This window comes from Pan troglodytes, chromosome 12 (genome assembly GCF_028858775.2).
Source record: "Pan troglodytes isolate AG18354 chromosome 12, NHGRI_mPanTro3-v2.0_pri, whole genome shotgun sequence".
Lineage (NCBI taxonomy): Eukaryota > Metazoa > Chordata > Mammalia > Primates > Hominidae > Pan > Pan troglodytes.
Genome location: NC_072410.2, coordinates 31,486,491 through 31,502,247, shown reverse-complemented (window position 1 = coordinate 31,502,247; position 15,757 = coordinate 31,486,491). Strand labels below are relative to the sequence as shown.

Here is a 15,757-nt window from a genome sequence, read left to right as displayed (position 1 = left end):
TGGTAATAATGAAAAGGGGATTCATTGGCTCATGGGTCTGCAGGCTGTAAAGAAAGCATGGTGGCTTCTGCTTCTGGGAAGACTCAGGAAACCTCCCAATCATACCAGAAGGAAAGCAGCAATGAAATGTTTCATATGGCATGAGTAGGAGAAAGACTGAGAGAGGAAAGAGGCATCACAGCCTGTTATACAACCAGATCTCATGAGAACTCACTGTCACTAGGTCAGCATCAAGAAGATGGTGCTTAACCATTGGTGAAGGAGCCACCCCACAACACACCTCCACCCCCTATTGTTTCCAGACAGAAGCCTGCTGCAGAGACAGAGCCTCTTGGAAATCCTGTTCTATGGCAGTGCAGAAGGAAAACAAGGGCTTTGAGTTGCTATGCAGGGGGCCACCATCCTCTAGACCCCAGATTCATAGACCTACCAACAGTTCACAGCCTCAGTATGGAAAAGCTATAGGCACTCAATACCAGCCCAGGCCATAAGGGGAGCCATGGGGGCTAACGCCTGCAAAGCCACAGGTGCACTGCCCTGGTAGAGGTTTTCCATCAGCCTCTGCCTCTGCAGCATGCTACTCCCCCTTCCTACTACCCACCACCCTCCCACCACCCTACAGCCAGCCTACTTTTCCCCACCCTACCCACCCCTTTTTTCTCCCACCCCCACACCTCCCACCCATGATTAAATAATCTCCCACCAGGCCCCACCTCCAACATTTGGGATTATAATTCCACGTGTGTTTTTCTAGAGGCACACAGCCAAATCATATTATGCTGACCCTGATCCCCCCAAATCTCATGCACTTCTCACACAGTAAAATACAATCATGCCTTTTCAAAAGTTTCCAAAAGCCTTAACTCATTCTCGCATTAACTCAGATGTGAACAGTTAAGTCTCATCTGAGACAAGGCTACAGTCTCTTCTGCCTATGAGTCCCTGAAGTTAAAATGGCATTCATTTATTTCGAGGTACAATGATGGTACAGGTATTGGGTAAGTTTTCTCAATCCAAAGGGAAGAAATTTCCAAGAAAAATAACACAAGTGGGACCATAGGCCCAATGCACACCCAAAACCCAGCAGGACAGTGTTCATTCAATCTCACAGCTCCAAAATCATGAAGAGAACTCACTCTCAGAAGGGCAGCATTAAGGAGGTGGTGTTTAATCATTTGTGAAGGATCCACCCCCACTCCTGCCTTTTACCCATAACCCCAACCAAACAATCCCTCCCAACTCTTCCCACCACCCCCCCCAATACCCTCCAACTCTCCCCATCCCTCCCATCCAACCTCCACTCTCCACCATGATTAAATCACCTTCCACCAGCCCCCACCTTTAACATTCCCCATTAAAATTCCACATGAGTTTTGGGAGAGACACAGAGCCAAATCATATTACTCTGTCCCGGGTCCCCCAAATCTCATGTCTTTCTCACATTGCAAAATACAATGATGCCTTTCCTACAGTCCCCCAAATCTTAACACATTCCAGCATTTACTCAAATGTCCAAAGCCCAAAGTCTTATCTGAGACAAGTCTACAGTCCCTTCTGCCATGAGTCTCTGAATTATAAAGCAACTTAACTACTTCCAAGGTACAATGATTGTACAAGCAATGGGTAACATTCTCAACCAATAGAAAAAAGAATTGCTAGAAAGAAGCACAAAACACAGATGGGACTCATAGGATACATAAATGTCCAAAACCCAGCAGGCCAGTCACTCGATCCTACAGCTCCAGAATCATCCTTTTTGAAACCCTGCCCCAAATCCATGGCACAGGGGTGTGAGGGCTGGGCTCCCAAGGCCTTGGGCAGATCTGCACCTGTGGCTTTGCAGTGTTCAGCCCCTGCAGCTGCCCTGATGGACAGGGCTGGTGTTGAGTGCCTGTAGCTTTTCCATACTGAGGGTGCAAGCTGTTTGTGGGTCTATGAATCTGGGGTTTGGAGAATGATGCCTCCCTGTGTGGGGGCTTCAATCTTATATGTCCCTTCTTTGTTCCCCTAGTAGAGGTTTCCCAAGAGGCCCTGCCTCTTGGAAAAGCTTCTTTCCTGGACATCCAGGCATTTCTGTGCGTCTTCTGGAGTCTAGACAGAGGCTCCCAAGCCTCTAGTCTCTTACTCTGTACACCTGCTGGCTTATCATTATATGGAAACCATCAAGGCTTGGAGCCACCTCTGAAGCAGTAACCCAAGCTGTACCTGTGCATCTTTGAGCCATGGCTGGAGTTGGAGCTGCAGGAATGCAGCCAGCAGTGTCCTGAGGGTGCACAGAGCAATGAGGCCATGAAGCTTCCCCAGGAAACCATTTTTCTCTGCCAGGCCCTAGGGCCTGTGACAGCAAGGGCTGCTGCAGAGGAACCTGAAATGCCTTCAAGGCCTTTTTCCCATTGTCTTGGCTATTTGTACTGGGCTTCTTTTTATACAGATACCCTAAGCCGTCTTGAATTTTCCCCCTAAAAATCAGCTTTTCTTTTTGACCACTTGGCCAGGCTGCAGATTTTCCAAACTTTAGGTCTCCACTTCTCATTGAAATAGAAGTTCCAACTTGAAATCATTTCTTAGGTCACACATAAGAACACAGGCTGTGCAATGCAGGCAGGACACCTCTTGTGCTATGCTGCCTAGATATTCATTCCACCAGATACATCCTGAATCATCACCCCCAAGTTCATAGTTTCACAGATCTCCAGGGCAGGGTCACCGTGCAGCCACGTTCTTTGCTAAGGCCAATCAAATGTAACCTTGGCTCCTGTTCACAGGAAATTCCTAATTTTCATCTGAGACCTTTTGAGTCTGGACTTCAGTGTTTATCCTTCTGTCAGCCTTCTGATCGCAAGTATTTAACAGTTCTCTACAGTGGTCAAATTTTCCTCATCTTGCTGTCTTCCAAGCTTTCCCAATTCTCCTGACCTCTGTCTTTTACCCACTTCTGAACCTGCTTCTACACTGTCAGCTATCTTTATCATAACCTGGCAGTGTGGTAAAAGAAGAAAAGTCCACTTTCAGGGAGAAAATTCATGAAGGCTTCAGATATTTGCATGAAAAGGAGCTGAGTGCTGGTTGCCAAGAAAAGGGGAAAGGCCCTTGAAGGCACTTCATAGCTCCACTTCATAGCACTAATTTTCTGTATGATCATAAAGAAAAGAGGTTTAACTGGCTCATGGTTCAGCAGGCTGTAAAGGAGGCATAGCAGCTTCTGCTTCTGGGAAGTCTCAGGAAGCCTCACAACCATACCAGAAGGCCAAGGGGCAAGGAGATGTTTCATATGGCTGGAGTAGAAGCAAGACAGAGAGGAAAGAGGTGCCACACCTTGTTATACAACCAGATCTCATGAAAACGCACTGTCACTAGGTCAGCATCAAGAAGATGGTGCTTAACCATTGGTGAAGGATCTGCCTCCCACCCCCACCTCCCACTGTTTCCAAGCAGCAGCCTGCTGCAGACACAGAGTTCTTGGGAAACCTCTACTAGGGCACTGCAGAAGGAAAATACGGACTTGGAGCCCCCACATCGCGGGCTACCACCCTCCAGATCCCAGATTCAGAGACCCACCAACAGCTTGCACCCTCAGTGTGGAAAAGCTACAGGCACTCAACACTGGTCCAGTCCATGAGAGCAGCCATGGGGGCTCAAACCTGCAAAGCCACAGGTGCACTGCCCTAGTAATGGTTTTCCATGAGGTTCTGCCTCTGCAGCAGGCTACTCCCCCTTCCTACTACCCACCACCCTCCCACCACCCTACAGCCAGCCTACTCATTCCCACCCTACCCACCCCTTTTTCCGTCCACACCCACCCCTGCCCATCCATGATTAAATCACTTCCTCCCACTCCCTCATCTTTCTGTCATGCTCTAATCCCTCCAAACCCTCCCAATCTTTGTTTGCTACCCACTACTGAGCCTGCTTCTACTTTTTCAGGTATCTCTATAGCAGGTTGGCTATGTAGCAATAACACAAAACCCCATTTAAGGGGAAAAATTCAAGAAGACTTCAAAAATTTGCATATAAAGAAGCCCTGTGCTAATAGCCAAGACAAAGGGAAAAAGGCCTTGAAGATATTTCACAGCTCTCTCTGCAGTTCTAATTTTCTGTATTATTGTAAATGAAAGGGGTTTAATTGAATCACTGTTCTGCAAGCTGTGAAGGAAGCATAGTGTCTTCTGTTTCTGGGAGGAATCAAGAAGCCTCCTAATTATACGAGAAGCCAAGACAATGAGATATCTCCTAAGGCAGGAGTAGGAGGAAGACAGAGTGAGGAAAGAGGTTCCACAGCCTTTTGAACAACCAGATCTCATGAGAACTCACTCACTATCAGGAGGACAGCATCAAGGTGATGGTCCTTTATCATTCGTGAAGAATCTACCCATACCCTTTTATAACTAAATCTTTTTCCACCTAGGCCCCACCTCTAACATTAGGGAGTATAATTCCACATGGGTTTTGATAGGGACACAGAGACAAACCATATTATTCTGTCCCTGACCCCATGAACGTCATGTCCTTCTCACATTGCAAAATACAATCATGCCTTGCCAGAATGAGTCTTAACTCATTTCAGCATTAACTCAAACTTACAAAGTCCAAAGTCTCATCTGAGTCAAGGCTACAGTCTCTTTTTCCTACGAGCCTCTGAAATAAAAAGCAAGTTCACAGCTTCTAACGTATAATGATGGTACAGGCATTGTGTAAGCTTTCCATATTCAAAAGGAAGACGTTTTCCAGAAAGCTTCTTATTTCTATCTGAGACCTCCTCAACCTGGCCTTCACTGTCCATGTTTCTGCCAGGATTTTTATCACAACCATTTAACCAGTCTCTAAGATAGTCCAAAAATTTTCGCATCTGTCTTCTTTTGAGCCCTCCAAACTCTTCCAACCTCTGCCCATTACCTAGTTACAAAGCTGCTTCCACATTTTCAGGTATGTTTATAGCAATGCTGCAATCGTCATTTGCCATTTTCTGTTTGATTCATTTTGAAAAAGAGGTTTAATTGGCTCATGGTTCTGCAGGGTTGACAGGAAGCACAGGGCTTCTGATTCTGGGAGGCCTCAGAAATCTTTCAATCTTTGTACAAGGCAAAGAAAGAGTGAGTTGTCTCACTTGGCAAGAGGAAAACACGCAGAGTAGGGAGGTGACGTAGAGTTTTCAGTGGCCAGATCTCAGGAGAAGTCACTCATGATTGTGAGGATGGTACAAGGGGATGGTGCCGAACCATTCATGAGAAATTTGCCTTCATAAATCAATCGCCTTATACCAGGATCCACCTTCCACATTAGGAAATATAATTAAATATGAGATTTGGTGGGGACGCATATTCGAATTGCATCATCAGTCTTTGAGTATAAAGACATGCACAGCAGGCTTTATCCAGCCAACTTATTTGAGACTCTTTATACGGTTTGTGGTCTACAGCATATACACTAAAATATTCATACTTCAAAAAGCAGTAAAGTGGTATGATCATTCTTCCAAAATTTACATTGGTAGTTTAGGCATTCATGGCATGATTTGGTTCATGTTTGCTACTGTTTCTATTCTATCACCATATTAACTGTTTCCTACACAATTCTGTATTCAGCTGGATTTCAGTTGAGCACAAAACCATCCTTGTGCTACCACGGATAGCTGGCACTAGCTCTTTGCTAGTGTTATTATTCTGTGTAGAAAGTATCCTTGAACTGGAAACAGTCCACAATCAAATATCTAGTCATTCAACGCTATCGATTACTGGATGACGTTTTGAAAAATTTGTATCTCTTGTTGCAAGAAATGCTGCATCTGTGATTTCATGTCTCTCATTCAAACTGGATGGAAGTGGTGAATTTCCACTGAAGTGGTGAAAGAATTCCTGTTCCTGTGATTCTGATGTCATCAGCCTCTGCATCGCTGTCTTCCCTTCTGCCACATGTTGCCTGCCCTCCGTGACTTTGGTAAGAACTTCCTTGTGTATGTGGATGATGTTCAGGATGTTGGTCTGGTGTCCCTGAGACAGCACTAACAGGTCCATGACTGGGTCCAGGTCCTGCCTGGGCTGATTGGCAAAGAGCTCACTGACAGTGTTGAAGGCATCTGTGGTGAAGTGGATGGCCTGGTCCAGCTCCAAGGCCTGGCTGAGGCTGAAGAACTGGCAGCTTTCTGATGCTCTTTCTCAAAGCCTGTCACCATCACCTGCTTGCATGTCAACTCATTGGCTGTGAAGTTGAGCTGAGTGCCCTGTTGTCCATCTTCTTAGTGAAGCACTTGAAGCCGTCAATCTTGCTCTCCCACTCCTGAAGTTTGAGTGTCACCCTGGGGGTGGGCTCAGGGCCAGGGAGAATCTGGCACTCACCGTCTCATCCTTCTCAGCCTTCCTCTTGCCCTGTCTCCAGGCTGTCTCTTCAGTGCTGGTGGGGCACATCAGGAAGTGACAAAAGATGTGGCACTAGAAGCTGGCCTAGTGGTTCATCCACCAGATTAGGCCCTTTCTGCACTTGAACATAGAAGCCTCCTCAAGAGGGCCTGTGGTCTGCCTCTTGGCACCCAAGAAGCCCACAGTGCTGTAGGAGCCCTGATGCATGGACTGGAGCCCCAAAGGCAGCGCACACCCTGCTCCTGAGCCTGCTGCTCATTTCCTATATGTGGCTCCATTTGCAGCACAGTTGTTGCACTGAGGCCTGTGCATGCCAGGCAAGGTCAAGCTGGCTCAAAGAGCAACCAGCCACCTCTGCAAGGGTGTGCCAGGAGCAGGTGGACCAGCCACCAACCTCACTTGCTGCCAGTCAGGGTAAATCAGTTATTCTGCCCTAGAGGTAGGGCCCCAGTGCCATCTGCTTTTCCTCAGGCCTCCACTCCATCAGCTGTCAGGTGGTGGTCACTCAGGCTGTGGGAACCTGGCCATCCCTGTTTTCCTTGAGTGGGTGAGGTTGGTGGCTGGTCCACCTGCTCTTGGCACACCCTTGCAGAGGTGGCCAGTTGTTCTTTAAGCCAGCTTGGACTTACCTGGCATGCACAGGCCCCGGGTATTGACAAGCTGCTCTGAGTGAGCTTGTCTTGTCTTGGGCCAAATTCTAAGTCTGGCCAGGGCTACAGAAGGCTGAGTCCCCTAGGTGGTAATCCTGGCTGCTGCAGGGAGGCCCATGATGCTCCTCCCCTCCCAGGACTCAGGATGAGGTTCAACTGGGACAGGACCCTTTAGGTATGGGACTTGTGCCCCAGGAGGGGGCCTCTGTCACATAGGTTGGCTAAGATGTATGGCATGCTTCTGGCTTCCAGTGATGTTGGGATGACACATTCACCCTTCCCTCCAGGGACCTCAAAATGACCAGCTTCCCCTTTGAGAATGACTTCCCAAGGCCTAGGAGCCATCTGGGGCTGCAGGGCAGCTGGCCGCATGCTGCCCTGGCTTCTTCCATGTTGTGCTGGTCACTCCCACCAAGGGGGGTCAGATGCAGGCACCATGAAGGGTGGTTGTCTCTGGACCTGCTTCTTGGTTATCATGGAGCTGGACTGGGCCTGGGTGAGAGGGCCTGATGGGGTTGTCCTGGGTCATCACAGGGGTGATCAGAAAAGATGCAGAATGGAATTGCTGCGAGGATGAATGAGAGGACTGTCAGCACAGAATAGGCACCCAGTGAGTGTTCAGGGATTACCCTCAGCAGCTGCCCAGAGGCCAAAACCACCCACCTGATAGCGACTGTCCCCAAGCCAGGAGAAAGAGAAGAGAGCAGGTCCCACTCACCTGAGTCTGATCAGTCAGCTGTGTTGAGATGTGCCTCTCACCTAGAAAATGGTCCTTCACGCAGAGCCACTCACAGACATGGCTGTGTGTCTCTAACTGCTCCACAACACAGAGGCGATGGGGGCTTAGCAACAGTGACATTGTGGGGTGACACAACCCACCACAATGGGAGCCTGGCATGGGTCAACAGGGCCCAGAGTCAATGTCCTCTATCCCCTGAACTGACATGTGTGGATGCAGTGTGTTTGTGCATGTGTGTGTGCCTGTATATGTGTGCACTTATGTGTGTGTGTGTTTCTCCTGCTTCTCTGGCCAGGCCTAGCTTCTCCACTCACGGGGTGCACCCAGGTCATCACTGAGGGCTCATGGCCAGCATTAGAGCTTCTATAGGTGCTCCCCAATCTCTGCCTTCCCCACCCATGGTGGTCCTGGGGATGCAGACAGAGGAGGGGCACCAGGCACAGCAGAGAGGGCTGGCACCCCCTCTAGGTGAAACACAGGTCATGTGTAAAGTTGTAGGTCGGCCAAGCAGTGCTGGATTCAACACATCTTCTCACCTTCTCTTTCCAGCCACCCTCCAAGGTGCCCTGACTCACCTTCTCTGCAGATGGAGGCAAGGAGACTCCACAGACAAACCCCCTGCCTGAGGTCACACAGTGGCCAGCTGGCCAGGTTCCTACTGATCAGCTGCCCAGGACCAGGTTCCCACTGATGAGGCCTCTAATGACCACTCCTCCATTTACCAGTTCCCACTGACCAAGTCCCCACTGACCATGTCTTCCTAACCAGACTCACACTTAATAGGCCTCATAGGCCAGACCTCACTGACCAATTTCCCACTGACCTGGTCCCCACTGACCAGGTTCCCACTGACAAGCCCGCAATTTACCAGGTTGTTGCTCACCTGACCCCCACTGAACAATTTTCCATGGATCAGTCCCCAGCTGACCGAGCCCCCTCTGACCAGGCACTCACTGACCAGGCTCCAAGCCACTAAGGCCCCACACTGACCAGGCACCTAGTATACTGTATAGGCCCCACCAACCAGTTTTTCATTGTTTATGTTCCAACCCATCAGGCCTCACTAAGAAGACCACCACTGACCAGGTCCCCATGGACCAGGCTTCCAATGACTAGGTCACCAGGTCCCCACTGATGAGGCCTTTACTGAGGAGGCCACAACTATCCAGGTCCCAACTGACTAGGTCCTGATGACCAGGCCCCCTGACCATGGTCCACTGACAAGGCCCCTGAGCAGCGTGCTCAAAGTCTCATTACAATGCCCACCTCAGCCCACAGACCATCCCTCCCTGTATGTGTGCCCAGAGGTCAGGCCCTGGGGTTTTTTTTGGGACATGGCTTTTCCTCCAAGACAGAGGGAGAGACAGTTGGCCTCAGGCTCCAGGTGCCCAGCTCCACACTCACCCCAAAAGCCCTCTGGGCCAATCTTAAAGGAGATAGTGAGGTGGCCTGGCACTGCCTGGACATGCCATGTAGCCTATTCCTGAGTGTCAGAGTGGGAGGAAGGCAGGGACATTTGGCAGATGAGACATCTTCTGCTGTTGGGCCTCCCAGGGCCCTTCCCACAGAGTCCCGATCTACAGACACAGCACAGAGGCTACAGGAAGACTAATGCAGAACCCTTGAGGCTGAGCCAGGGACCACATGAGGACTGTGCCCAGACAGCCAGAAGGCCCTTTGCTAGTTTCTTGGTACCTCATGGAGGCGGCAGCGGTTCTTCTGTTGGGGACCAGTGAGCACGTGCTGGGGAGGGCTCGCCTGTGCTTCCTCAGTGGCTCCACCTCTGCTTCTAAGAAAAATCACTCATTCCATGGCTGGAGCAGAGAAAATACAAGATGAGCTTAGAACATCTTGTTCCAGAAACTAAAAAAGTGCTGACAGAGTAATAAGGACAAATAAAAAAGACATGAAGTCAGCCTGAAATGTCTACCACTGGCCTAATCTTGGGGAATGGGAGCACCAGAATCATGAGCGTTCCCTTCTCAGTTATTTATTGGTTTTACTTCTCCATGTACAGCAAAGAATAGAAGAAAATAATCATCTGGCAACCATCATAGTAATAATTGTTCAAACACAAGTCATCCATGAAATGCTAAATCTAGTGGGTTCTGAGGAGTAACTGGATATTTACAGAGCCTCAAAATATCTCCCCACAAAATACGGTTCAACTACAAAAAGAAAATTGTCACATTAGCATGGACAAGCCTGGCAGGTACTCCTTAACTCCCCTAAGTAGTAAAAGCTGTAAAATGCAAAGAAGCCTTCGATGACCTTTACTAAAGTATCAATGATGACTTGGTTGTTTGGCTGTTTAAACAGCTGACATTTGGGCAATTTGAGTACGTCAAACTCAATAATACTGGTGTTCATTTGCAAGATCCACTTAAAACTTAAGGAGGCTAAAAAACAACATTTAAATTACCCTATAAATTATCATCATACATGTGATACAAAAACATCCTACTTCAGTAAAGATTGTAATGTTATATATTTTATGAGAAACAATTAAAATGTTGTGTAAATAGCCCAGTAATAAAGTTTTATAATCTTTTAAATAATAAAATTTTTCCTTAAGACTTTATGGTTAAACATTCTCTTCATTAGATGTGGCTTACCAGTGGATTATAGAGAAGTAAGTAGATGGGAGCAAGTGTCCAACACAGCAACAGCTGGAAAGAAAAAGAAAGAATTATGTTCTTTACCTAAAACACTTCAGTTAACTAAATGTGAATTTAAATACTAAAGAGTTGAGAACTTTATCAGAGTTAGTAAGAATGAGAAATATGTATGTACATTTACAATACAAAATTACTATTAAATAATTTACACGACATTAATTCTATTGTGTTTAAATATCAGAGGTTTTTCATTCTTCATTCATGTAATCAACAGCCACGTGCTAAGGTCCTAGAACCAGCACTGGAATTCCAAGATGAAGATGGTATGGGCCACCTCTCAACAGTCATATGCTATAACCTAAAAAAAACAGACAGGCAGGCAAGGTCCACATAGTGTCATAGATACTATGACAGGTATACAGCAGGGCACTACTGGAACACACAAAAGGGACATCTATCCCACTTTTATGTCAATATCATGGGCTTTCTGGTGGAGGAGATAACATAGGTTGATACCTGAAGGACAAAGAAAAGCTTACCAGATAGAGGGAAGAGGTGAAGGCCAAGAGTCTGAGGTGAGGAAGAGCCCTGCGGAGTTCTACTCTGTCCACTTTGGTGCTAGAGCAAAGGGCAGAGTGCTGTAAGTGGCAAGAAGCAAGGCTGAGTAACTTGACAAGAATCACATTGATGTGGGTGTTTTTACTTCATGGTGAAAAATTTGGAACTTTTCCTGAGAACAGATGTAAGCCAATGACACAGTAAATGACAGGAGATTTAAAATGTCACCTGTCAAGTGACTGCTTATGAAGGGTTATTGCCCAGCTAAGGATTTCAAAATGAGTCTCAGGTCTGTTGGCCTTCAATCTCTACCAAAACCCTGAGAACTTGGTGATGGCTTTGTTTTCTGAGAATCGTTTCAGTGTGCTGGCTGACAGTTCCATGAGAATGGCAAAACTTAAGAAAGTGTAGAGCCAGTAAAAAATGGATGCATAGACTTCTTGGGAATTTTTTAAGCTATGGAACATGATGAATTTATGGTGCATAAGTACAGTCTTCTCTGTGAAAGATTTTGTTTTCACATCTCGCATTAGATGTGTGTAAGATAAAAAATACTTGACATAGTATCTACTAACCAAACAATGAAAAGGAATGCCATTTGTTATTTACACTTTATTTCTAAAATAAACCTAAATGTAATTAATAAATGTTGGCAACATACTTCTCTTTGTTTCTCTAGTTATTTGTTCTACATAGTCCGGCTCCATCTAAAATAAGTAAAAATAATAATAATGTTTAAGTTAAACGAGAAACATTATGATGCAAATAATGTATCACTTACAAAATGTGGCCTTTAGTATTTTTAGCGACTAGACATAACTTGAAGTTTGCTTAAATAGAAAAATAATCACATAAATAAAGTAAAATTTCTACTTATTTTAAGTTTAGATAACAGAAGATGCATCTGTGTAATGCTGTTTAGAGTAATCGGACAAAAATACAGTTAATATTGGTCTATTGCATATACATGATTTTAGAAAGGTAGTGTTATTAGTACAAAGGTTAAACAATGGCCAGGTGTGGTGGCTCATGCCTGTAATCCCAGCACTTGGGGAGGCCAAGGCAGGCAGATCATGAGGTCAGGAGATCGAAACCATCCTGGCCAACATGGGGAAACCCTGTCTTTATTAAAAAGACAAAAATTAGCTGGGCATGGTGGTGCACACTTGTAGCCCCAGCTACTCGGGAGGCTAAGGCAGGAGAATTGCTTGAAGCCAGGAGGTGGAGGTTGCAGTGAGCCAAGATTGCACCACTGCACTCCAGCCTGGTGACAGAGTGAGACCTTGTCTCAAAAAAAAAAAAAAAATTAAATAATTAAAGTCATCTTTTGCAATGAATGCATTGCTTTGAAATTCTTAGCAAAACTCTGCCCTTTATACAAGTTTAATCCATTTTTTTACATCAATAAATTTTATCTTAAAAAGAAATTTCTATTCTCTACTCATAGTAAACTTTTTTAATAGTAAATTTTTCTTGTTTTTTTTTGTTTGTTTCTTTTTTTCTAGTTTGTATTCTAAATTAAGATGGTACCTGTGTAGGCTTCTTCCAGGAGTATACTGAGGGAGGCCGAGGTTTGGAGTACAGTGGAACCCATCACACAGGTAGTAAGCATAGGACCCAATAAGTAGTTTTCCAACCCTGGCCCACTCTGTCCCTCCCTGTTCTTATTTCCCAGTGTCTATTGTTCCCATGTTTATGACAATGTGCACCCAATGTGTAGCTCCCACGTAAGTGAAAACATGAGATATTTGGTTTCTGTTTCTGTGTTAGTTTGCTTAGGATAGTGGATTCCAGCTGTATCCATGTTGCTGCAAAGGACATGATTTTGTTATTTTCTTGGCTGCATAGTATTCCATGGTATATATGGAACTTTCCAATCTACCTTGGATTTTCAATCTGCCTTGGATGCACCTGGATTGACTCCATGTCTTTGCTGTTTTGAATAGTGCTGCAATGAACACACATGTGCATGCATCTTTTTATTACAATGATTTATTGTCCTCTAGGTATACCCCTAGTATAGTAATGGGATTGCTGCATCCAACGGTCATTGTTAGTTCTTAATTTCCAAACTGCTCTCCATAGTAGCTGAACTAATTTACATTGCCAAAAACGGTGTGTGTTCCCTTTTCTCCACTGCTTCCCCAACATCTTTTTTGTTTTCTTTTTACTTTTTAACAAAAGTTATTCTGATTGGTGTGAAATGGTATCTCACTGATGTTTTGTTTGGCACCTTTCTGATGATTAACAATGGTAAGCATTTGTTAATATGTTTGTTGGCCACTTACATGTGTTATTTTGAGAAGTGTCTGTTCATGTTCCTTGCCCATTTTTAATGGTGTTATTTATTTTTTGCTTGTTGATTTGTTTAGGTCTCTTATGGATTCTGGATAATAGGCGTTTGCTGTATCCATAGTTTGTGAATATTTTCTTCCATTCTTTACGCTGTCTGTTTAATCCTGTGATAGTTTCTCATGCTGTGCAGAATCTCTTTAGCTAATTAGATCACACTTGTCAATTGTTGTTATTCTTGCAATTGCTTTTGAGGACTTAGCCATAAATTAATTGAGAAGTATGATGTCCAGAAGAGTATTTCCTAGGTTTTCTTCTAGGATTTTTATAGTCAGAGGATGTACTCTTATGTAAGAAAAGCACAAACCTTTTTTTTTTTTTTTTGAGACAGAGTCTCCATCACCTAGGCTATAGTGCAGTGGTATGATCTTGGTTCACTGCAACCTCTGTCTCCCAGGTTCAAGTGATTCTCCTGCCTCAGCCTCCAGAGTATCTGAGATTACACATGCCTGCCAACATGCCGTGCTAATTTTTGTATTTTTAGTAGAGATGGGTTTCATCATGTTGGCCAGGCTGGTCTCAAACTCCTGACCTCAGATGATCCACCTGCCTCGGCCTCCCAAAATGTTGGGATTGTAAGTGTGAGCCACGGCACCTGGCCAAGCACAAAGCTTTTAACATAAAAATGGAAATGAACATTTTAGTGTTTTGTTTAATTCATAAAATGCAATTATTTTGGATTATACTAAATAATAAACATCTATATGTGGTAAACTGTTTGGATGCCAATCATTCAGTTGTGATTATGGGTGGGAAGAGTTGAGACAGTGCAAATAAACTTTTAAAAAAATGTTTTATATTCAAGATGAAGTCTCACCCTGTCACTCAGGCTGGAGTGCAGTGGCACAATCTCGGCTCACTGCAACCTCTGCCTCCTGGGTTCAAGCAATTCTCTGCCTCAGCCTCCCTAGTAGCTGGGATTACAGGTGCTCTCCACCACACCTGGCTAATTTTTTTTTTGTACTTTTTGTACTTTCACCATCTTGGCCAGGCTGGTCTTGAACTCCTGACCTTGTGACACACCTGCCTCGGCCTCCCAAAGTGCTGGGATTATAGACATGAGCCACCACACCTGGCCGGTGCAAAGAAACTTTAAAAGTGACATGGGCTGGATGTGGTAGCTCATGCCTGTTATCCCAGCACTTTGGGAGGTTGAGGCAGGCAGATCACAAGGTCAGGAGTTTGAGAACAGCCTGGCCAATATGGTGAAACCCTGTCTCTACTAAAAATACAAACATTAGCTGGGTGTAATGGCAGGTGCCTGCAGCCTCAGCTACTTGGGAGGCTGAGGCAGGAAAATTGCTTGAACCCGGGAGGTGGAGGTTGCAGTGAGCCAAGATGGTGCCATAACACTCCAGCCTGGGCAATAGAGTGAAACACTGTCTCAAAAAAAGAAAAAAGGCGGGGGGGGGGGGCAGTATGAACCACAGCTAAACTATAATCAATTAGAGAGTAAGCCAAAGCATCTCAAACCATATCATCAGTTATCAGGCAATAATATGCAATTTCTAAAACCTAACTTAAATGCAGCTTTTAAAGACATTTTAAATGTGTCAGTTTAGTCACATTTATTGAATAAAGTTAGTAAACGGGTATCTCTTGACAATGAGAGCTCCAGGGAATTAAAAAATGTAAAGTTCCCATTTTCTTTCTGTGTTAACACAGCTAATTATGATCTTTACTAAACATGCATAAGTCAACAGAACTCAGTATTTCACCAAATTAAAAACAAGAATTATATTAGAGAAATGAAACCCAAAAGAGAAACGGTCATGTAACTAACCGCAGTCAAGGAGTTCTTGAAGTTATTTGAAGTCTGTGGGCTTGAAATAGGAATTCTTATGGGTGTTTGGAAAACATATTTTCTGTTGAGTCCTATACTAGTAAGATTTTCAACACAAGGTGACTCTGGGTCTCGCCTTGTAGGAAGAGTGCTGAGAATATATTTCATCCGCTCTTTCTCCATAAGGAGCTCCATGCTGATCGTTGCTATTTTCTTATTCGATCTGTAAAGATAGCAAAGACAAACGCTTAGTATTTCATTTTTCCTCTAATGATTCTTAAGGACTTGCAGTTTTAAAAAACTTGCCCTGAGAGCAAACCAAATTATCCACTCAACAGTGTTTTCACACCGAAGATGTGTGAGAGCATACCTGTGGTAAGCAATTATAATTTTAACATCATTCTAAAGAAGCACCTGTGTTTCTAAGGTAATTTATACTGAACAAGCAGTACAAAGTAGACAGGGAAGAGAAATGGCTATCAGTGATGTATGGCTCAACAGGTAACACTTGCTGCCTTCTAAAAGGGCTCTACTTGTGAGATTCTGAAGATTCCATTAGAAATACTCGTATTTAAAGGGTAACAATGTGGGAAAAGAATATGTTGATTTGCTTGATTATAAGACCCACTTCACTAGAAATAATTGTATCAAAACATCATGTTGTACTCCTTAATGTAGGTTAAGAAAACTAAAATGAACTACAA

The 15,757-nt window shown here is 44.8% G+C and overlaps 1 pseudogene across 1 annotated transcript in view; it reads right to left on the bottom strand.

Annotated features, from left to right (window-relative positions):
• LOC129135424 (ankyrin repeat domain-containing protein 18A-like) overlaps positions 1-15,757 on the bottom strand; it is a 53,368-nt pseudogene that overhangs the window by 25,442 nt on the left and 12,169 nt on the right. Inside the window, exons 5-8 of the transcript XR_010149073.1 lie at positions 15,054-15,276; positions 11,580-11,625; positions 10,358-10,411; positions 9,438-9,556 (exon numbers count right to left, since the gene is read on the bottom strand). The product of XR_010149073.1 is annotated as an ankyrin repeat domain-containing protein 18A-like (transcript). The remainder of the gene's footprint in view (positions 1-9,437; positions 9,557-10,357; positions 10,412-11,579; positions 11,626-15,053; positions 15,277-15,757) is intronic.